The sequence below is a fragment of the Macaca mulatta genome, chromosome 5, assembly GCF_049350105.2.
Source record: "Macaca mulatta isolate MMU2019108-1 chromosome 5, T2T-MMU8v2.0, whole genome shotgun sequence".
Taxonomy (NCBI): Eukaryota; Metazoa; Chordata; class Mammalia; order Primates; family Cercopithecidae; genus Macaca; species Macaca mulatta.
In genome coordinates, this window is record NC_133410.1 from 5921460 (window position 1) to 5945543 (window position 24084).

The 24084-nt window shown below is 51.3% G+C and overlaps 1 long non-coding RNA gene across 1 annotated transcript in view; it reads right to left on the minus strand.

Annotated features, from left to right (window-relative positions):
• Positions 1–565: 565 nt before the first annotated feature.
• The window catches only part of LOC114678233 (uncharacterized), a 44404-nt gene continuing 20885 nt past the window's right edge, over positions 566–24084 (minus strand). Inside the window, exon 3 of the long non-coding RNA XR_013417744.1 lies at positions 566–690. This is a non-coding gene — a long non-coding RNA (uncharacterized LOC114678233). The remainder of the gene's footprint in view (positions 691–24084) is intronic.

Below are 24084 nucleotides of genomic sequence, written 5' to 3' on the forward strand. Positions count from 1 at the left end.
GGAGGATGGCTGGAGCCCAGGAGGTCGAGGCTGCACTGAGCCATGATGGCACCACTGCACTCCGGCCTGGGTGACAGAGGAAGACTCCAACTCTAAGAAAAATAAATAAAATTAATTAATTAAAATGAAACCTTCAAAAAAAAGAAAAACTCCTATTTCAGGCCCACATCTAATGCCACCTCCTCGGAGAAGCCTTCCATGATACGCACCTGCTCAAAATTCTCCCTCCTCCTCTGATCCGCAGCCTCTGACAGCTTCCCGCGGTGGGGTCCAGGGTGGCTGTGCAGGCCGTGACTCATGCTTGTTGAGGACCCTGGCATGACGCCCTCCATTCAGGTGGGATCGGGTAGAACAAGGGCCAGTGGCCGGAGCTGTGGGAGGGGTGGTTGGCTCAGTCTCAGGGAGAGCTTGCTCTCGGAGTTGTCCACAGAGGCCTCCTGGTCAGGCAAAGAGCTCCCTGTTCCTGGGATGGGCAAGCCAGGCGGGAGGGGGACCGGTCCTCCTGCGCAGCCATAACAAAGCCCTGCAGACCACAGGGCACAAACAACAGAAATGGTTTCCTCACGCTTCTGGAGGCTGGGGGTCCAAGGTCAGCGTGCCGGCAGGGCTGGTTCCTTCTGAGGCCTCGCTCCTTGGCCTCCGTCCTCACAGGGTCTTCCCTCTGTGTGTGTCTGTCCTAATCTCCTCTTCCTATAAAGACACCAGTCAGATTGAACTGAGGCCCACCCAAATGACCTCACTTTGCCTTAATTATCTCCTCGAAGACCCTCATTCCAAATGATCCTGGGGGGCTGTGAGGGCGATCTGGCTGCGACGTCTGTCACGCCATCGATTGATAGGGTCGATTCGACTGATCTTGCTGGCCAGACGGGTGTCCCCCTCCTCCCTCACTGCTCCTCGTGCGTCCCTCCCAAAGCTGCATGCTGCATCGACCATCCCTGACAGAGGAGGACCAGTCTTCGGTCAAGGGTATATGAGTAGCTGCACTCCCCTGCTAGAACCTCCAAACAAGCTCTCAAGGTCCAAATGACACTGGGGATTAGGGTTTCAACACAGGAATTTGGGGTGCCCAGTGCAACCCATAAGCTATGGCCTCCCATGGGATGGGGCAGAGACTTCAACCATCACAGCTGCAACTTCCAGCTGGAAGCCACGACCCATCTTTTGTGGCTACCCTGGAGGTCAGGAGACTTGGGCCCTCATCCCAGCCCCTCTGTGCCTGTACTTTGGGGCCTTGGCTGAGTCTCTGCTTCCGTGAGCCCCTTGTCCTCCCCATTCTGTCAGGATATGTGGTCCAAGGCCCATTGTGGCCCAGGAAAGGGAGGGTGTCCACCCAGCACCTTCATGGCCAGCCCCAGGGCTGGCACAGCTGGAGCAAAGCCACTCCTGGTCCCAAAGATGCGGGGACAGAAGGCCAGGAGGGCATCCCCCTTCACCACTGCTGCCATACTGGCCACCGCTCGGTGATTCCACAGCAGTCATGCATCACAGACGACCATTCAAGCCACTCTGCCTCAGTCCACTGGCCCTGCCTCAGAAGGCCGAGGCATTGCCAAGGTCATGGTTCCTTCACCGCTGGGGGGAGGCCTGAACCACACCACGGTAGACAGACCCATGGTGCTAATACTGTTTATCATTCCGTCCTTATTAGAAAAACAAAGCAGCAAAGAAAGGTTCATTGCGGAAAATTTAGAAAATGCAGAAATGAACAGAATTAAAATCACCTGCCATCCCAATGTCCAGCAAAATGACATCTTGGCATCCTCACCTCTCTCTTGCTTTGTGCAAAAATGGCCCGATGGCAGCTGGCCCACCAGCCTTGAGCTCCCCAGCCACAGAGCATGGCCTGGTACCAGGGACTTTGCTGCAGGTTCTGCAGGAGCCTGGGAAGTCGAGGCATCCACTGCCACACCCACGACAAGCCTCGTGACAGCCTGTCGCCTCAGAGATCACCTTCTCCGAGGTCTCCCTTGGCCACACTATCCCCCAGGGCTGCCATCCTTCTCTGTCTTTGCCGCACCCCACATCCAGCCCCCTTGTTCCCTCCTCTGCAGGGTCCCCAGAATCAGGCTATAGCCACACTCTCATCAGGCAGCTTGGCACACGTCCCTCCCCGATCAGAAGCCAGCTTTCATCAAGCGAATCCAGCTCAACTCTCGTTAGTCCAGCAGCTGCTAGGTGCCAGACCGTGCATCAATGCTAGGGATACACAGGGAAACAGTCCTCAGCCTTAAGGACCCTGTAGTCTGAGGGTCAGGGTTGGAAGGAACCCATGGAAAGGGGCAGGCATGGCATGTGATGGGTCACTCTGCAGAGGAGATTGGCTTAGAAAGTGCCTGTCTAACCATGGACAGTAAGCACCGTGAGGGCAGGGGCAGGCTCATCCTCCTGCCCCCTCCAGGCCCCTTCACGGTGGTGCCCAGCCCAGAGCGGCCCCCATCCTAGGCTCAGCACTGGCTAAGAGCTGCCCCCAGCGTGCACTCATTCCAGGCACTGGCGGCCGCTGTGCACATGGACAACAGGGCTCTGGAAGCCCCGGCGTGGCCCCAGAAGAGACTCAGGTGCTGGCCAGGAGACCCGAGGACTTGTGTACAGAGCCCTCTGCTCCATGCCCTGAGACAGTCCCTCCATCTCGTTCCTTGATTTTCTACAAAATTAGAATTTTGCTGTATAAACATCTCATATTTTGCCTTTTTGGAAAGTAAAACCCATGATGTGTTCTGTCCGATTTAGAATGTTCCCACCCAGGGCTGCAGGATGCACTTAGCTGCTGCTCTCTGGCCAGTGTCCAGGTGTCGTATTCGTCCGTTTTCACACTGTTGATAAAGACATACCTGAGACTGGGCAATTTACAAAAGAAAGGGGGTTAATGGACTCACAGTTTCACAAGGCTGGGGAGGCCTCACAATCATGATGGAAGGTGAAAGTCACTTCTTGCATGGCAGCAGCAAGAGAGAGAACTTGTGCAGGGAAACTCCCATTTTGAAGACCATCAGATCTCTTGAGACTCATTCACTATCACAAAAACAGCACAGGAAACGCCCGCCCCCATAAATTCAATCACCTCCCACCGGGTTCCTCCCACGACACGTGGGAACTGTGGGAGTTACAATTCAAGATGAGATTTGAGTGGGGACACAGCCGAACCACAGCAGGTGTTGTGTTTTGTTTTGTTTCTCCTGTTGAGATGGCCTCAAGGCACGGGGAAGCATCCTGGCCCCCACCTAAGCTCAGTTCCCTGAAGGCTGAGCTGCTCTGGGATCCGGCAGTGTCCAGCTCCTGCCTTGTGTGTCCCCATTCAGTGACAGGAGCCCTGTGGCCGACCTCCTGCCCCCCACCCCCATCCCCAGTTAATGGAAGGAGTGAAGAGATTCAGGGAGAGGCCTGGGGGCCAAGGCAAGCTGGCAGCAAGGCCTGCTCCCTTGGAGTCTAGAGCAGACGCAAACGATTTGTATCTGCCAAGGGCTCCGAGGACTAGGAGGGAGAGGGTCCCCTCCCAGGGCACACAGCAAGGGTCTCGGCCCCTCCTGATAGCTGCCTCCACCTTCCACCTAACCCTGCTCAGAGGATGGAGAGCTCAGATTACTAAATTAAGGAGGCAGCAGCCCCTCTGGCCTGGATTCTGCTCGGCCAGTGGCATGGGTGGGTGCACCTCCTTCCGTAAAACCTCTCTGCTGCCAGCCTAGGGCTTCTGTCTTTATGGGGAGGAATCCCCAGCATGGGGAGACAGGAGCAGGCTCGGGGTGTCAGCAAGAGCCTAGAGTAGGGTAGGGATTGGGGCCTGGCAAGGAGCACCTGGAGAGAGAGTCACTCATTCATTCATTCATTCATTCATTCCCTCCCTCACCAGGTGAGTGGCACCTACACCAGCCAGGTTCTGTCTAGGTGCTGGGGATACAACAGTGGCCAAGTCCCCACCCTCACGAGCTGATGCTCCAGTGAGGGAGGAGGAGACAATAAGCCTGTGCCAGATATAAAATTCAGCCGCTGATGAAGACAGAGAAAAGCAGGCCCCGATCCCAGCAATCATCTAACACCTGCAGGGTTTGGACTGGCCCTGGAGGAAGGGGGGGCAGGGATGGCTGGAAATGAGAGAGAGCCAGTTCCACCTGCGATCTAAAAGCCTTCTCTGGAAGGGATGGACAGAGGCATATTGGAGGGAGCTGCCAAGACCAGGCAGGAGGCCGCTGTAATAACCCAGGGAGAGAGGCTGGTGGGCTGGCCCTGGCAGCTCGGGGGGCAGACAGGAGGGGTGGGTGGAGGAAGCAGCCAGGGCCAGGTGACCAGCGGGCGCTGCTGCACACCCGCACCAGGGAGCAGACAGTGAGCTGGCCCTCAAAGTCAGACACCACCCATCGCTGCTGCCCGGGGGGACAGCCCCTGGCAAACCTCGTGTCAAAGGTCAAGGTTTTGAGCAGAAAAATTCACCAAAGAATAAGGATCTGGTGGGGGGAAACAGGAACATGATTGCCTCTGCTTGGTGGATTCCATGCTGCTTTAAATAAGGGGATGAAATGCGCATGACTCTGTGTTAGGAGACGGGAGATCTGCACACAGTCACAGTCAGTCCTGGGGAAGGGGTGTCCACAGGGGTCACGCCAGCTTAAAGAGGGGAGGACAAGGGCCGAGGCGTGGTAGGGGTGGCTGGAGCAGAGCCCAGTGGGTCCAGCAGTAAGAACTGCGTGCCTCTCAGGTGCTGCCCTGCGTGTCGGGGAAGAGGGCAGGGGGAGTCCGAGGCTGGACAGGAAATGCCCCTCCTGTGACCTGGGAACCCCAGCAATGGTGCCATTCTCATCCTCGCTGTCAACAGGACAGGTGCTGTTCTCACCCCACACTGAGCGATGCATGTCATCCTCTCTTCCACTCTGCCAGGGAGGAGCCATTCCTCCCCCGTTTACAGATGAGGAAACTGAGGCCCAGGCTACTTAAATAACTTGTCCAAGTTGTGGTTTGTGAGTCACAGACCCAGGACCCAACCTCAGCCCACCCTCGAGCCGATCAGGGCAACCCCTGCCTCCTAGGCTCAGAGGCATGAGGGCAGCCTACGTGAGCTGTCTCCGCCCCGTGGTCCAAAGAGGCACGCCCACCTCTCCCCATCAGATTGGCGAGTCCTGAGTGGAACCCTGGCACGTCCATGGGGATTCAGAGGAGACTCTGATACGACCACACATGTGCATACACACACTCACATACAGACACACACACTCACACCACACACACACTCTAAACCAGAGAAACAGTAGCTTCAGCCACCGAGTGGCCACGAAGGTGTCTCCGCTGGGGAGATGGTCTGAGTTAGTCTCTGACTTCCCTGTGGATTGAAAGCCAAGACAGAGAAAAGGGAGTTTGGCTGGGAAAAGGAATGAGGGCTGGTGGGGAGTTCCGGGAAGCCACTTCCTATCCTGGGACACCAGGCCCCAGGAGTCCCCAAAGCCCAGGGCCACAGGTGCCCTCTCCATGGCACTCCCCAGCCCTGGGACAGGAGGCCCCTCTGCCCGCCTCCCCTGGAGCCTGTGCTTGCCCCTCTCGGGCTCCCATCACAGGATTCCCCCTTGTCTCTAGGTACCCACCAGAGCCCGCACCAGATCCATTGAGTCACCAGTGTCTCAGAAAGGTGGAAGGACCCTGCACACGGGGGAGGTCGTCTTCTCAGGGCCTTCTAGGGGACCAGAGCAGCATTTAAGAGGAAAGGAAACCAGCCCTGAGCTATAAAACGAAAGCAGGGGCAGCTGCTCACCCCACGCAGGGAGCCCCAGGCTGGGCACTGTCCTGGAGGGTCAGATGTCCAGCCCTCATATCTGCCTTAATGCCCACAAGCCCAGAAGAGGTCTGGCTAGAGGAGGCCAGTGAATGCTCTCAGCTCAGAGTCTAGATGATGGGTTCCGGAAGAGCCAGGGCCAGCAGGAATCGGATGGGGCCCTGGGGGATCATATATGGGGGTGTGCATTTGATCATCACCTTCTCTAGCTCCTGGGGGCTACGGTGCTCTAACAGCGTGGAGTGCTGAGGCCCAGAGTGAGGGGTCTTGTCCGAGTCACAACACAAGGTCTCCAGGTGCCGTTGCCAAGCTCAGGGATAGGGGAGTGTGTGAAGGGGGATTTTTTTTTTTGAGACAGTGTTTCGTTCTTGTTGCCCAGGAGTGCAATGGTGCAATCTCGGCTCACTGCAACCTCTGCCTCCCAGGTTCAAACATTTCTCCTCCCTCAGCCTCCTAAGTAGCTGGGATTACAGGCAGGCGCCACCACACCCAGCTAATTTTGTATTTTTTAGTAGAGACGGGGTTTTACCATGTTGGTCAGGCTGGTCTCGAACTCCTGACCTCAAGTGATCGACCGGCCTTGACCTCCCAAAGTGCTGGGATTACAGGAGTGAGCCACCGCACCAAGCCAACAACAGTTTTTGTTTGTTTGTTTGTTTTTGAGACAGGGTCTCACTCTGTTGCCCAGGCTGGAGTGCAGTGACGCAGTCTTGGCTCACTGCAGCCTTGACCTCCAGGGCTCAGCTGATTCTCCCACCTCAGCCTACTGAGTAGTTGGGACTATAGGCGCATGCCATTACATTCAGGTAACTTTCATATTTTTAGTAGAGATGGGGTTCACCATGTTGCCCAGGCTGGTCTAGAACCCCTGGACAGAAGCAACCTGCCCACCTTGGCCTCCCAAAGTGCTGAGATTATAGGGGTGAGCCACCTCACCCGGCCAGGAAGGGGGATTTCTACCTCACCCTGCCCCATGGCTGCTCCACCAGCCTCAGAGATGGCGGGGTTCCCCACCAGCCCTGGCTGAATGCAGAGCCCCAGAGAGCAGGTAATTCAGGGCACACATATTCACATAGTTCCCTCAAAACACTCATGGGCCAATGAATGCAAATGTGTTTGCCCAGTGGCACAAAACAGTCAAAACTTAACCAGGCGCGATGGCTCAGGCCTGTAATCCCAACACTTTGGGAGGCCGAGGCGGGTGGATCACCAGAGAGGAGTTCCAGACCAGCCTGGCCAACATGGTGAAACCCCGTCTCTACTAAAAAATACAAAAATTAGCCGGGCGTGGTGGCGGGCACCTGTTGTCCCAGCTACTCAGGAGGCTGAGGCAAGAGAATCGCTTGAACCCGGGAGGTGGAGGTTGTGGTGAGCCAAGATCACGCCACTGCACCCTAGCCTGGGTGACAAGGTAAGACTCCTTATTTAAAAAAAAAAAAAAAAAGTCAAAACTCCCGCTCTGCCTGGGCTTTCTGAAGACAAATCTCCCAAGGCCACCAGCCACACAGGGAGGATGTGGCTACCACACGGTGTCTTCTTTGACAGTGGGAATAAAAAAGCAGGGAAAGAATAATTCCACCTTCTCTAGCTAAGGAGCATATTGCACACAGTTTGTTGCACTGATTTTTTTCAAAAACATAAATAGCATGATGCAAGATATTTCCAAAAACAAAGACAAAATGGGGGGAACGTATCTCAGTTCTCTGTCTTGGCTGAACTCTTTGCAGAGTCAGGGGAAGGCGCATGGTGGCTCATAGCCAAACAACGTGTGCTGGCTCAGGGCCAAGCCCAGCAAGCCTCGTTCATCACCTCGAAGCAAACCACTTGCTTCCAGACGGGGCCAGACACCTGGCAAATGGGCCCGATGCGTCCCATAATTCACGGCTGGCGTGGAGGAAGTGAAGGCAAGGAGGGCCCGGAGAGAAGGCTGGACTCCAAGGGGGTCAGGGGCTTGGAGGAGGCCCCTCTGCCACTCGGTCATTAACCCCAGTGTGTCAGGAATCAAAAGAGTACAGGAGGGGCCGGGCGCAGTGGCTCACGCCTGTAATCCCAGCACTTTGGGAGGTCGAGGCGGGCGGATCACGAGCTCAGGAGATCGAGACTATCCTGTTAGCAACACGGTGAAACCCCATCTCTACTAAAAATACAACAAATTAGCCAGGCGTGGTGGCAGTGCCTGTAGTCCCAGCTACTCGGGAGGCTGAGGCAGGAGAATGGCGTGAAGCTGGGAGGCGGAGCTTGCAGTGAGCCAAGACTGCACCACTGCACTCCAGGCTGGGCGACAGAGCCAGACGCTGTCTCAAAAAAAAAAAAGAGTATAGGAGGGTGGCTGGGCACAGTGGCTCATGCCTGTAATCCCAACACTTTGGGAGGCCGAGGCAGGCAGATCGCTTGAGGTCAGGAGTTGGAGACCAGCCTGGCCAATATGGTGAAACCCCATCTCTACTAAAAATACAAAAATTAGCAGGGCCTGTTGGCGCGTGCCTGTAATCCCAGCTACTCGGGAGGGTGAGGCAGGAGAATCACTTGAACCCAGGAGGCGGAGGTTGCAGTGAGCCAAGATCACGCCACTGTGCTCCATCCAGCCTGGACAACAGAGTGAGACCTTGTCTCAAAAAAAAGAGTATAGGAGGTGAATGAAGACAACGAGGAAGGGACAGGCAGGGGCAGTGACGGGGGAGGAAAGGAGAAAAAGAGTTCCCTCAGACCTCCCGGGGGACCTGCTAGCTCTGGGTCACCGTTCTGCCCAACAGCCCTGACAGGCCCTTGTCCTCAGCCCAAGAGGCAAAGACCTCTCACTGTGGCCAGGACACTGATGGAGAAAGGCACAGAGGCGATGCCTAAAGCAGCTTGGGCAATCCAGGAATGCTTCCTGGGGGAGGTGACAACCAGGTTGGGACCTGAGTCAAAAGATAGCTATTAACTAGGCAATGAGCTTGGGTTGGGGTGTTCAGGAGGGGAGGAAGGAACATTCCAGGTAAGTCAGCAAAATCTTCAAAGGCCAGTGCAGCAAAGTAGAGGGTCTGCAGGAGCTCAATGTGGCAGAGGGCTGGGGTGCAGGCAGAAGGTTGACGCTGGGGTGGGCAGGGGTGCATGGGGCCAGCTATCCTAGGGATGTGAACTTCATCCCATTGGCAGCAGGGAGCCACCCAGGACGGTGAGAGGAACCACCTGACTGGACACATGGAGTGGCCAGCCAACAGCACCTCTCCTGTGTTCCAAGCCAGGGGAGACACCACACACAGGACTTGGCAGATGGGAAACCAAGATACCCCCTTATTGCTAAGGAAAGGGATTTTGGAGAATATGGCTTCTGTCTGCAGGCCAGCGAGAGGCCTAACATGAGCTCCAGTGTTGGACAAACTGACTGACCATGGGCCTCCACAGCCTGGGCAGATATCTGTCATCATGGGGCAGAGGGAAGATGGTAGGCCCCTGTTGGCCGACCTCATCTACAAACTCTCCCTCTGAGTAGGAGGAGGGCGCCCGGGAGAGGCTGGAGGAGGCCCTCCCCAGTGGAAGGGAACATCAGGAGGGGGTCGTCAGGCGCTAGCTCCTGGCAGAGCCCACAGGGTGGATGGAGGAGCTTGGGAGTCAGAAGCCCAGAGCCCCGCCAGTCCTCCAGAGAGCTCCTCTGTAAGGACTGAGCCAGATGCAAGAACTAGAGGCAGCGTCTGTCCCACAGTGTTTAGGACTCAACTGCCATGTAATCCAGGCATAGAAAACTAACGCCGGGGGACAGGCTTTTGTGGACTAGCAAGTCAGGGACAGGACTGGACCCATGCCCTGGGCTCCTGACTCCCTGCCCCACAGCTTCTTCCCTCACAGCGTTTTCCACTTACACTTTGCCCCCGAGGACTTCCTCACGCTGAGTCTGGTGCACACGGCCAGTGCTCCTGGCAGCTGTCCACAGTCATCTGCGTGACCAAGTGCTGCAAAAATGTCACCAGAGACACGAATCCCAGCGTGACAAACAAGACACGACCACCATCAGGCCTGAGCCCACTCTACAGATGGGGTAAGAGGCCAAGCAGCCTGACGAGCGAGTTCTCAGCACAAAGAGCATCCCTGTACTCCTGAATCCTCAAAAGAGTATAGGAGGGACCGGGCACGGTGTCTCACTACTGTGGGAGGCTGAGTCCAGCCAGATGTCCCAGGCTAGAGCCGGGCTCCGCGACGAAGGCGGGGAAGGGGCGGAGCCAAGGAAGGGCGGGGTTCAGGGCAAGGGCGGGGAAGGGCGGGGCCGGGGCCCTGGTGATTGGGAGCCTGGTGGGCGGGGCCCAGGTGGGCGGGGCCCAGGTGGGCGGGGCCCAGGTGGGCGGGGCCCAGGTCCTCCCCGCCCTCCCTGCCATTAACTCAGAGCCTGGTGCAGTGGAAAGCGGGCCAGGAAGCAGAGGTCCAGGTTCTAACTCTGATTCTATCACAAAACACTGCACCCAAAGCAACCAGGCAGCTTCCGAAGACCTCGTGTGTGCCCCGCCATTTGCTGGGTGCTGGTGATACAGACATGAAAAGAAAAATAAAAGACTCAGCCCTTCCTCCAGGAGCTCACAGTCCCGCTGACGATTTAGTCCTCTCCTCTCTCCGGGCCTCACTGCCCCCATCTGGGAGACTGACAGATTGGACTATCATGACCTGTCTCGCCGCCGCTGCGGAGACGCCCCTGGATCACGCCCCTGCCTCTGAGGCCCTGGACAGGGCTCAGGGCCCAGCCCCCAAAATTGCTCAGGGTGAGGTTGAATGGATCGACCACAGCAACGGTCACCTCACAGCAGGAGATAGGGAAACTGAGTCCCAGAGAGTCAAGAGAGTGCTTCCCTGAGACCTGGGTAATACTGGAAGCTGGGCTTCCTTCCACCAAGAGCTCTTCCCCTTTTTTTTTTTTAATCATTTTTATTTTTTGTTTTTGTTTTTTGAGACGGAGCCTCGCTCTGTCGCTCAGGCTGGAGTGCAGTGGTGCAATCTCAGCTCACTGCAACCTCCACCTCCCGGATTTAAGTGATTCTCATGCCTCAGCTTCGCAAGTGGTTGGGATTACAGGCATGTGCCACCACACCCAGCTAATTTTTTGCATTTTTAGTAGAGAAGAGGTTTCACCATGTTGGCCAGGCTGGTCTCGAGCTCTTGACCTCAAGTAATCCACCTTCCTTAGCTTCCCAAAGTGTTGCGGTTACCAGCGTAAGCCACTATGCCCAGCCCAAGAGCTCTTTGCCTTCTGAGAGCAGCGTCCTGCGGAGGCAGAAACAGGTATTTGCCCTCTCCAAGCCTAAATTCTCACCGGCTTCCCCCAACAATCGCACTGCAGGTTCCGCAGGCTTTTCCTTCCTTTCCTTCTTGTCCTGTCGCCTCCCTTCCCACAGCTCTGGGATGGCAGCCTTTACCCGGGCTGTGCGAGCTCCTGGTTGCTCCCCAGAGACAGTGGCCTGGCTGTGTACTGGCATCCACAGCACGTGATAATAAGGGCTATGGGATTTGGGCGACCTGGAGGGTGAGGAAAGGAAAGGTGCCCATGTGAGGACCAGGCTTCTGGACAGAGGGACTGGCAGGAGGAAGTGTTGCCCCAAAGGGCAGGACAGGGCTCTGAAAAACCACAAGATGCTTGTGAACAGCCAGTTCTGCTGCTATCCAAGCTGTTATCCTGTGAGGTGCCTGAGCGGCGCCCTGAAGTTTTGGAAGGTGGAAGATGAGTTCTCTGCAAGGAGGGTCTTCCTCGGTGGGACAGAGGCCTCACCCAGAGCCCAAGGGCAGCACAACACCCCTCGCAGGCCACCTGTCTGCACAGTTCACCCTCCTCGGCCTCCTCTCTCCCTCCTCCCACCAAGGTGGGCCCTTTGTTCTCCATCTGACTCACCAGGGCTCCTTCCCCCATCCTTTCCCACATCAGCCCTGCCTCAAGCTGGAGGGGACGTGCTGGGGGAGCTGGGGAGCTGGTTTGGGTCCTGCTTCTGAGAGGCGAGAGCTCCAAAGGACCCCTCCCTGCCCAGCCTGTTTCATCCCCAGATCATTAGAGCTGACACAGGGTCTGCCTAACTAAATCCCACTCCCCTACCCCTCCACTCACCCCTGCCCCCAACACACACACACACACACACACACACACACACACACACACTGGCTCCAGCTGTCCTCAGGGTCCCAATGCCCTCTGGACACTATCCCAGGACAGCCCCTCTAAGTCTGCCAGTAGCTACCATACCCCTCCCTCCTTCTCCAAGCTAAATGGCCTCTGTTCCCTCAAAAACAAAGAACTAAAGGCAAGTGCTAGAATGATGAAGCTCTTAGAAGCAACAGAGGGCTGCGTCTCCAGGACCTCATGGAGGCAACGGCCTCTTAGCCTTGACACCAAAGCATGAGCAACAAAAGGAAGAAGAAAGAAATTGGATTTCAGCAGATTCAAAACAGCTGTGCTCCCCAGGACACTATCAAGAAAGTAGGCTGGGTGCAGTGGCTCACGCCTGTCATCCCAGCACTTGGGGAGGCCAAGGCGGTTCAATCACTTGAGGCCAGGAGTTTGAGATCAGCCTGACCAACATGGCAAAACCCTGCCTCTACAAAAAAATATAAAAATTAGGCAGGTGTGATGGTGTGTGCCTATAGTCCCAGCTACTCAGGAGGCTGGGGTGCAAGGACTGCTTGAACCTGGGAGGTAGAGGTTGCAGTGAGCCAAGATTGCGCCATTGCACTCCAGCCTGGGCAAAAGAGTGAGACCCTGTCTCAAAAAAAAAAAAAAAAAAAGTAAGTTAGTAAAAAGATAACCAACCAGATGGGAGAGACTATTTGCAAATCTTATTTCTAAGAAGGGCTTTGTATCCAGAATATGTAAAGAACTCAGGTAACTCGACAATAAAAAGACAACCCAATTTAAAAATGGGCAAAGGATCTAAGCAGACGTTCTTCCAAAGAAAATATACAGATGGCCACCAAACACATGAAGACACCCTAGACATTATTAGTCACCAGGGAAATGCAAATCAAGACCACAAGGAAATGTCATTTCACATTCATTGAAAGGCTAGAATCAAAGTCAGGGGGAAAAAGAGGCAGATAAGTGTGGGTGAAGGTTTGCAGAAATAAGAACCTGATACACCGCTGGTGGGAAGGTAAAATGCTGTAGCTGCTCTGGAAAACAGTCTGGTAGTTCTTCATAGGTGAAACACAGAGCTACTATAGAACCCCACAATTCCTTCTCTAGGTACACACCCAAGACACGTGAAAACAGGCCGAGCGTGGCGGCTCACACCTGTAATCCCAGCACTCTGAGAGGCCAAGGCGGGCAGATCATGAGGTCACGAGTTTGAGACCAGCCTGGCCAACATGGTGAAACCCTGTCTCTACTAAAAATACAAAAAGTAGCTGGGCATGGTGCCGGGCACCTGTAATCCCAGCTACTCAGGAGGCTGAGGTAGGAGAATCATTTGAACCCCAGAGGTGGAGGTTGCAGTGAGCCAAGATCATGCCACTGCACTCCAGCCTGGGCAAAAGGGCAAAACTCCATCTCCAAAAAAAAAAAAAAAAAAAGGAAACATACGTCCATACAAAATGTACATGTAAATGTTCATGGCAGCATTATTCATAATAGCCAAAAGGGAGAAACAACCCAGACGTCCATCCAATGGTGAATGGATAAACACAGCGTGGTCTACCCACACAATGGAGCATTATTTGGCCATAAAAGCAAGGAGGCCCTGATACAGCATGAACGAACCTTGAAAACATTATGCTCAGTGAAGGAAGTTACACATAAAAGATCATATGTGATTCCACTTATAGAAAATGTCCAGAACAGGGACAACTACAGACACAGAAAGTCAACTATAGGTTGCCAGGAGCTGGGGGAAGGAGAAATTTGAAGTCATGAATATAGGTTTCTTTTTGGGGTGAAGAAAATGTTCTAAAATTAATTTTAGTGGTGGTTGAACTTGTCTAAGAATATACTACCAGTGACTTACATACTTTAAAAGGGTGAATTGTATATGAAGTATATAAAGCTGTTTTTAAAACAATTTTTTTTTTTAAGACGGAGTCTCATTCTGTCACCCAGGCTGGAGTGCAGTGGTGCAATCTCAGCTCACTGCAACCTCTACCTCCTGGGTTCAAGCGATTCTCCTGCCTCAGCCTCCTGAGTAGCTGGGATTAGAGGTGCACCACCATGCCCAGCTAATTTTTGTATTTTTAGTAGAGATGGGGTTTCACCATGTTGACCGGGCTGGTCTCGAACTCCTGACCTCAAGTGATCTGCCAGCCTCAGCCTCCCAAAGTGCTGGGATTACAGGTGTGAGCCATCACACTCAGCTAAAACATTTTTTTTTTTTTTTGAGACAGAGTTTCATTATTGTTGCCCAGGCTGGAGTGCAATGGCACAATCTTGGCTCACTGCAACCTCCACCTCCCAGGTTCAAGTGATTCTTCCACCTCAGCCTCCCAAGTAGCTGGGACTACAGGCACCCACCACTACGCCCGGCTAATTTTGTATTTTTAGTAGAGACAGGGTTTCACTATGTTGGCCAGGCTGGTCTCAAACACCTCACCTCAAGTGATCAGCCTGCCTCGGCCTCCCTAAGTGCTGGGATTACAGGCATGAGCCACCGCACCTGGCAAACAAATTTTTAAGGAAAAGAAGAAAGGCAAATTATTGACCTCAGCTTTCACCTTAACAAACTAGAAAAATAAGACCAAATGAAACCTGAAACAAAAAGGAGAAAAGAAATAATAAAAATCAGAGTGGAAATCAATGAAACAGAACAGAAAATAATAGAGAACATCAATGAAAGGGAATGTTAGTTCTTGAGAAAATTGTTAAATTTATAAATTCTAGTTAGATTGATCAGGAACAAAAGAGAAAATAAGAATGACCATTATCATAAATGAAATGGATAACTTTATTACAGATTCTACAGATATTTTTAAAGTCTGAGGCACAGACCTTTAATATAAAAACAGTTTTTAGTTCTGCCTAGGGAGGTAAGATCTCAGGAAAAAGAAATGAAACATCAATAAAAGCACTTTTGCTCTGTTTTACAAAATTGAAAATCAATCCTGTGCCTTGTCCGGGTTGTTTTAGGTACGCGAGTGTAAAACTGTATGGTACCCACTGTAATAGATGAAGCCCAGCTTTACACTGTATTCTGATCATGTGCTTACGTTTTCATCTGTGGGGTCCCCAGGACCCCTGCACACAGGTGGTGTGCACTAAACGTTGAGTAAGTCAAGACAGTTGGCACTGTCTTCCTAATGTGCGCTAGACTCTTCTGTAATGACACAAGTCACCACCTAGAATCCACGTGGGTTTCTGTATCCTCCACCAAATGTTCACCAAGCACTCCTCTGTGCAAGGCCTGAAACAACAGAGGAGGACAGAGATTTGGGACTCTGAGTTAATAATGGGAGTTAGATGAGATTTTGGACTCAGAGTTGACCCTAGAAGACTTAAGACCTTGGGGAATGTTAGGATGGGGTGAAGGCATTTCGCCTGTGGGAAGGACATGAATTTGGAGGAACCCGAGTGTAGACTGTTATGGGTTGACCAGGATCCTCAAAAACGATGTTAAAGTCCTAACCCTCGCTACCTGTCCTTCTGACCATATTTGGGAACGGGGCTGTGCAGACGTCATGAGTTAAGATGAGATCACACTGGAGATCATGGTAGGCCCTAAGCCAATACGAGGGGTGTCGTTATGAGCAGAGGGAAATCCGAACACAATACAGGGAAAGGGAAAATCTTTCTGGTGTTTTATTTACTTGTATTAGCTTCTAAGGCTGCCGTAACAAAGTACCTCCAACTGGGTGGCTTCAACAACAGAAATTTATCATCTCACAGTTTTGGAGGCTGCATGTTCCAAATCAAGATGCTGGCAGCGGGGGTTCCTTCTAGGGGCGCCGGGAGGAAATCTGTTGTGAGGCTTCTCTTCCAGCTTCTGGAGGCGGTTTTTGCTCACAAGCCTGGGCAGTCTTTGGCTTGTGAAAGCATCTCCCCAGTTTCTGCCTTCATCTTCATGTGGCGCTCTCCCGGTGTGTGTCTCTCCAAATCGCTCCTCTTTATAAGGACATCAGTCCTGCTGGATTAAGGCCCACCCTAATGATTTCATTTTCAGTTGACTGTCTCAGCAAAGGCCCATCTCCAAATCAGGTCACATTCTGGGATGCTGGGAGTTTGAATTTCAACATATGAATTTTGGGGGACAAAATTCAACTTGTCTCCCCAGTTCAGGTGGCCAGAATTGGTTTATTTCCCATCTTAATTGTCGATTTACAATGTAAATGAGCCATAAATTGTGCCAATTTTGTTTTGGGGAGAAGCATTTAATTTGTTGGTCTTACATATTTTACTACTTACAAGAAATTAAAATTGCCTAAGTGCGAGTTCTCAAAGAGGTTTAATTGGCTTCCATTCCTGGCTCTCTGCCCAGATTCTCCTAAACACATCCATTCCTGTTTCTGGCAGAACTTTTGCAAACCCATCCCAGGTATGCTTTTACAGTATTAATTTTTTTAATTGCAGCAAACTGTATCTAACATAAAATTTGCCATCTTAGCCACTTTTAGGTGCACAGTTCAGGGGCATTAAGCACACTCACATTGCTATCCATCTCCAGAACGTTCTCGTCTCCCCAAACAGAAACTCTGTCCCCATTAAACACTAACTCCCGGCCGCCCTCCCCCAGCCCCAACACCCACCATTCTACTTTCTGTCTCTATGTAAGACCTGCCTAGTCTGGATATTTCATACCAGCGGAACCACACAATCATTGCCCTTTTGTGTCGGGCTTATTTCACTGAGTGTAATCTCCTCAAGGCTCATCCATGTTGCAGAACGTGTCAGAATTTCATTCTTTTTTAAGGCTGAATAATATTCCATCGTATATCTAGACCAGGTTTTGTGTGTCCGTTCATCACTGCTGGCCATCTGGATTGTTTTCACCTCCTGGACAGTGTGAACCGTGCTGTCGTGAACACTGGCAAAGATGTGTCTGCTCAAGTCCCTACTTTCAGCTCCTTTGGGTGGATGCCCAGGAGTACAATGGCCCATCAAAAACGAAAAAGCAATTTTAACGTTCAGACATCTTTAGCATGGTACACTTGGACTTCACCTGATTATCTAATCTCCTCATTGATTTCTAACCTGAATCTCTTCAAACCTCAGGCCTGTTTCTTGGAGAAACTGATTCAGGGCTGCCAGGCCTCGCTCCTGCATCTTTCCCGGCTTTGCTCGGCTCTATCATTCTCAGTTAGGGAGGCACAAGGTCAAAACGACGACAGCCCGGATGCTTCTAAATGAGGCAGCTCCTGAGGACTCCCACGCCGCAGGTTTACAATCCAGCTGTTCCACCAATATCACAACCAGCTCACACTTCCTGCGTGCAGACTGTGTTCAGCGGGGATAAAAGCTCTGCTAGAATGTGTTGAGAAAAGAATCCTGGGCCGGGCGCGGTGGCTCAAGCCTGTAATCCCAGCACTTTGGGAGGCTGAGGCGGGCGGATCACAAGGTCAGGAGATCGAGACCATCCTGGCTAACACGGTGAAACCCCGTCTCTACTAAAAATACAAAAAATTAGCCGGTTGTGGTGGCGGGCACCTGTGGTCCCAGCTACTCGGGAGGCTGAGGCAGGAGAATGGTGTGGGCCCGGGAGGCGGAGCTTGCAGTGAGCCGAGATCGCGCCACTGTACTCCAGCCTGGGCGACAGAGCAAGACTCCGTCTCAAAAAAAAAAAAAAAAAAGAGAGAAAAGAATCCTGGGGTTAAAAACCAGCAGCTGAAAAATCATAGAGGGAAATCAGATGTTGCTTATAGTTGAAAAATAACACCAGGATTGAGGCTCCCAGTGCCAAGGCATGCATACACATGCACACACACATACATGCACACACACACACACACACAGAGACACACACGTGCACACAGAGGAAAGGGCTCCTCGTGGGAGTGAAGATGAGGGCCGAACCATGGAGCAGGAGGAGCAAAAGCATCGTGTTCTCTGCCCTCTGGGAGCTTAGTGTCCAGCACCGGGGACGCTGCCGGGTGGCAAGGCCACCACCATGCCTGGCTGTGGCTGAGACAGCCATCGGGCTCCCCCAGCAGTGTGGGGGCTGTGGCCAGCTCTGGCCAGTGGGCCTTGAGTGCCAGCAACATGTGCTCCTTCTATGGGAGTGTCCTCTCCTCAGAGGCACCTGCTGCAATGGCCACCCTGTCTACTGGGTCCTGGGTGACCACCCCCCAGACACAAACAGGAGCAACAAATAAACCGCAGTGGGAGTGAGCTGTGAAGACGCTGTACCCTGCCTAAAGTGACAGTGAGCCCCAGTGGTCCTCCCCGGCACACCGGGCACTGTCTCACCTCCAGGAGCATCTCCCGTGTTTGCAAGTGGGGGTGAAAATCCTCACGACAATGTGGGGACAAAGGGGTGGCCATGGCCACAGCCGGCGTCATGGCACTCCCCTTCCTGCCCCCGAGACCACACACCGTGGGAGGCTAGAAAACTCCTCCGAGAGCCTGCCAGCTGCGCAAGGACTGCCCCTCCGTGTGGCTGGGATGCACTGGCATCATGGGTAGGGATGTGCTTGCACTTTCTCTTTCTCTTTTTCTTTTTCTTTTTTTTTTCTTTTGAGATAGAGTTTCGCTCTTGTCACCCAGGTTGGAGCACAATGGCACGATCTCAGCTTCTCAGCTCACTGCAACCTCCACCTCCCAAGTTCAAGCAATTCTCCTGCCTTAGCCTCCTGAGTAGCTGGGATTACAGGTGCCCGCCACCATGCCCGGCTAATTTTTTGTTGTTGTTGTATTTTTAGTAGAGACGGGGTTTCACCATATTGGCCAGGCTGGTCTCAAACTCCTGACCTCAGGTGATCCACCTGCCTCAGCCTCCCCAAGTGCTGGGATTACAAGTGTGAGCCACTGCCCCAGTCAGGGCTTGCACTTCCCAACAGCTTGCGGTCATGTGGCTGCTGCCGAGAAAGAGATTCTGTAAAAGGAAGCCAAACTCAAGGGCGAGCGCCTGCCCTTGCCTTTGGAATTCTCCTCTGAAGGATGACTGTGTCGTTATGTTGACAAGGTTTAAGGCCAGGGTGGTTTTCCCAGCTGGAAGCCCCCTTGGACATTATGCTGCGTTTTAAGGGGGAACAGTCTTATAGAAAGCGCAAAGTGAAACCACTTGGTGTGGGGTTTCCAAAGCCTGTTCAGCTCTGTCCCCCGATCGTTGTTCTGTTTAGCTTGGTGTGGATATCCTGGTAATTGGTTTTAAAGGTCAGGCCTGAGTCTTCATGACATGCTAGTGAGGTGCTGCATTCTCCGGCGTGCAAGCTTTTTCCCAGATAAAATGTCTTTCCTCTCTTACAGTTGGATGCAGCAACATCAGAGGGTGATTACCCCGAATTGCCACAGAGGTTTCCAGCGCTGGAAGGAAATTTGGAGATCAAGGCCGAGTTGGCCTCAGCCAAGTGAAATGGGAATCAGGACCATTACGAAGAAATTCAATTAAAATAAAAGGCACATCATAAACTTTGACTGGAAAACTCCAAATGGAACTAATGTTACCTTGGTCAAATTACCTAGATAATTACTTTCATTTTTCATTGCATATTGATAGAAAGGACCAAGCTACTTTAAAATGAGTCCCAAAATCTAATCATTTCATCTTCTCAATGACTCCTAAAACCCTCTCCAAATGACCAGATGCATTAGCTAGCTACTGCCACATAACAAATTACCCCAAAACCTAACAGCTCAAAACAACAATAAACGTCCTCCCCAACTTTTGATATTTGCTGTCTTTTTCATTTCAGGCTTGGGCGGGGCATGGGTGTAGTGATTTCACCCTGCTGTTTTAATTTGCATCTTCCTAATGACCAGTACAATTGAACACTTCTTCCATGATGGCTGACAATTTAGCTATCCTCTTCTGTGAAGCATCCCCACGGGGTTGTCTCTCTTTTCCTTCATAAGCTCTAGTTCTCTGTATTGGCTGAATACAAGTCCTGTTTGGGATATGCATATATATTGCAACTATCCTTCCCACTCTCTTGACAGTGTCTGCTGAGGAACAGAACTTCTTGCTTTCAATACAGTTCAATGTATCAATTTCTCGGTTAGCACTTTTGAGCACTGTTTTAAGAAATCTTTTAGGCCGGGCGTGATGGCTCACGCCTGTAATCCCAGCACTTTGGGAGGCCAAGGCAGGCAGACCACAAGGTCAGGAGTTTGAGACCAGCCTGGCCAACATGGTGAAACCCCATCTCTACTAAAAATACAAAAAATTAGCTGGGGGTGGTGGCGAGCGCCTGTAATCCCAGCTACTTGGGAGGCTGAGACCAGAGAATCGCTTGAACCCGGGAGTGCGGAGGTTGCCATAAGTCAAGACCACGCCATTACACGCCAGCCTGGTGGCAGAGTGAGACTCCGTCTCAAAAAAAAAAAAAAAAAAAGAAAAAAGAAATCTTTATTTCCTCCAAGGATACAAAGACGCCCTCCTATATTTTCCTCTAAAAGCTTGATTTGTTTTCACTTTTCACACTTAGCTCTGCAGTCCATATGGAATGGGTTTTCTGGTATGGTGGGAGGTGGATCAAGACAAGCCTTCCCCATACAAATCTCTAGTTCACCCAGAATTATTTATCAAAAAGACCGTCCCCCCTCCCCCCATGAGATAGGCTTCCTGTTACTTTTGTTGTTGCTAGAAGGGGATTTTGGATTACTAGAAGTGATTACAACAATCTGACATCCCTTTAGTGATTGACACATGTATACACATCTACACTTATTAAGACACGTGCCAAAGATTAGAAACATTTAAATGTCCACATACGGAGTCAGATGAAATTATGATTACATTGAGATAACAGACCACCATGAAGCCATTGAAAAGCCTGAGTAGATCTGTGCGCATAGATATGAACAGTCTTGGGTTGTATTAGTTACATTTTAAAAATAGGGTTGGGCCGGGTGTGGTGGTTCACACCTGTAATCCCAGCACTTTGGGAGGCCGAGGCAGGTAGATCACTTTAGGTCAAGAGTTTGAGACCAGCCTGGCCAACATGGTGAAACCTTGTCTCTACTAAAAATACCAAAATGAGCCAGGCAATGGTGGCACATGCCTGTAATCTCAGCTACTCAGGAGGCTGAAGCAGAAGAATTGCTTGAACCTGGGAGGCTGAGGTTGCAGTGAGCCAAGATTGCCCCACTGCACTCTAGCCTGGGCAACAATAGTGAAACTCCATCTGAAAAATAATAATAAAGTAAAAATAGGCCGAGTGCAGTGGCTCACGCCTGTAATTCCAGCACTTTGGGAGGCTGAGGCAGGTGGATCACCTGAGGTCAGGAGTTTCAGACCAGCCTGACCAACACGGTTAAACACCGTCTCTACTAAATACAAAAAAATTAGCTGGGCATGGTGGTAGGTGCCTGTAATCCCAGCTACTCAGGAGGCTGAGGCAGGAGAATGGCTTGAACGCAGGAGGCAGAGGTTGCAGTGAGCTGAGATTGCGCCATTGCACTCCAGCCTGGTAAACAAGAGTGAAACTCCATCTCAAAAAAAACGAAAAAAATAAAAATAAATAAATAAATAAATAAAAATTAAAAATAGAGCTAAGTTCTCATGTAGAAAAAATAAAAGGGACAGAAAATGAGGAGCAGAAGAGCCTGAATAAAAGGCAACATTTGGGAAAAAACGTGGGTGTTGTATACATATTCATGACTGTTATATAAAATATCTCCACAGGCACCCACAGGAAATGATAGTGACAGTTGCCCTGGAAAGAAATTTAGAGACAGGCACAGGAGGGAAACTGTCTTGCAGATGTATTTTTATTTTTATTTTATTATTATTATTATTATTATTATTATTATTATTATTATTATTTTGAGATGGAGTCTCGCTCTGTCACCCAGGCTGGAGTACAGTGGCGGGATCTCGGCTCACTGCAACCTCCGCCTCCTGGGTTCATGCCATTCTCCTGCCTCAGCCTCCCGAGTAGCTGGGACTACAGGTGCCCGTCACCTCGCCCGGCTAATTTTTTTGTATTTTTAGTAGAGACGGGGTTTCACTGTGTGAGCTGGGGTGGTCTCAATCTCCTGACCTTGTGATCCGCCCACCTTGGCCTCCCAAAGTACTGGGATTACAGGCATGAGCCACCACGCCCAGCCAGATGTATTTTTATATGGTTTCAATTCTTTTTTCCCAGGTGTATGTATTTCAGATTTTTATGTACTAATGTACATATTTATGTAATGTACATATTATATATTAATGCACACATACATTTAATATATTATACCTTAAAATACCTTTTCATTAGAGATAAAGTCAGATGAACTCTTTTAAAAAAGTTAACGTGGCCGGGCGTGGTGGCTCAAGCCTGTAATCCCAGCACTTTGGGAGGCCGAGGCGGGCGGATCACAAGGTCAGGAGATCGAGACCACAGTGAAACCCCGTCTCTACTAAAAATACAAAAAATTAGCCGGGCGCGGTGGCGGGTGCCTGTAGTCCTAGCTACTCAGGAGGCTGAGGCAGGAGAATGGCGTGAACCCAGGAGGCGGAGCTTGCAGTGAGCCGAGATCGCGCCACTGCACTCCAGCCTGGGCAACAGCGTGAGACTCCGTCTCAAAAAAAAAAAAAAAAAAAAAAAGTTAACGTATGCCCGTTATTAAAAAAAACAAAAGTTGGACAAAATAGTAAAGCGCAAAGAAGAAAATAAAATTAGCCCAGATCCCAATCCCCACAAGTGACCACTAGCAACCTTTCAGTGTCTGTTCTCCCAGGCTCTTGTACATCATTGAAATTGTGGTGTAGGAACACTCTTGTATCCCACAAGTTTCACAAACCCGTACCAAAGATTTTCTGTGTCATTAAACCTCCTGCCCCAGCAGGCTCTGTAATGCCGGCTGTTTCAAGTCCTTGCTCTAAGTGATAATGCGCTTGTCAGAGGCGTGTGAACCAGAGCAACTCCATCTTGAATAGGAGCTGGGTGAAATGAGGCTGAAACCTGCTGGGCTGCATTCCCAGATGACCAAGGCATTCTAAGTCACAGGATGAGATAGGAAGTTGGCACAAAATACAGGTCATAAAGACCTTGCTGATAAAACCGTTTGCAGTAAAGCAGCCGGCCAAAGCTCACCAAAACCAAAATGGCAATGACGGTGACCTCTGGTCGTCCTCACTGCTGTACTCCACCAGCACCATGACAGTTTACAGATGCCATGGCAACGTCAGGAAGGGGAGGCATGAATAATTCCCCCACCCTTGTTTCACGTATCATCAAGAAATAGCCATAAGAATGGGCAACCAGCAGCCCTCAGAACTGCTCTGTCCATGGAGTAGCCATTCTTTTATTCCTTCACTAATAAACTTGCTTTCACTTTGCACTGTGGACTTGCCTGGGGTTCTTTCTTGTGCGAGCTCCAAGAACCCTCTCTTGGGGTCTGCATCGGGTCCCCTTTCCTGTAACATCTTTCTAATGACCACGAAGGGACTATACTGCAGAAACCCCTGATCCAAAAGCTAACTCTGGGTAAGTGGTGGGGTCCAGTAACATCTTTCTCACCAACCACAAAAGGGACAACACTGAGGAGACCCCTAACCCAAAGGAAATACACTGCAGCACTGATTGGATGACTTTGGATAAGTGGTGGGTACCTGGGTAAAGAATGGGATGGGGTTAGAGGCCCAAATTAAGAGGATTAGAGTCCCTTCTAAGATTTAGGGGCTTGGAGGGTTAGAGTCCAAGATTTAGGAGGTCGGAGGGTTAGAGTCCCTTCTAAGATTTAGGGGATTAAAGACGCTCAGTAAAGTCCCTCTCAGCTAAGAACAGGTTTGGCACTATGAGATGTTAACAGCTGTTCTCTTTGGATTAATCCGCCTTGCACTTTGTTGCTGGCTGTGGGTGACAGGGTTACGCGTGTACAGGATCCTGGGACGTGGGGAGCTTTTGCCTCCCTAAACGGGGAAACTGGAGCGCTATGGGACGGCTGGAAAAGATTCCTTTGCTAGCGACAAGCTGCCGCCTGAATTTTTCATCGTCGGCTGCAACGAGTGTGTCTTTTCTGGCCTCCCTAAGCTCTTCCCCTTCCCTGTCCAGCCTCAGGCAATACTTTCCCTCTCTACTTTTCCTTTCCTATTTTTTCTGTTACTCAGGGCAACCGTCTTGCCCAGAGACCACGTGTTGAAACTCCAAGTTGGAAGTTGGACTAAAGATGACGGGGCCCATCTGGGGGCAAGTTTAAGCCTTGCCAGTCTGATATTGCGTGCTAAACAGAGTGGCTAATGTCTATGTTTGATCACATGTATTCTGCTCTGGCCAGAACAAAAAATAATAATGTCCTTTATAATGTGGCTTGGCCG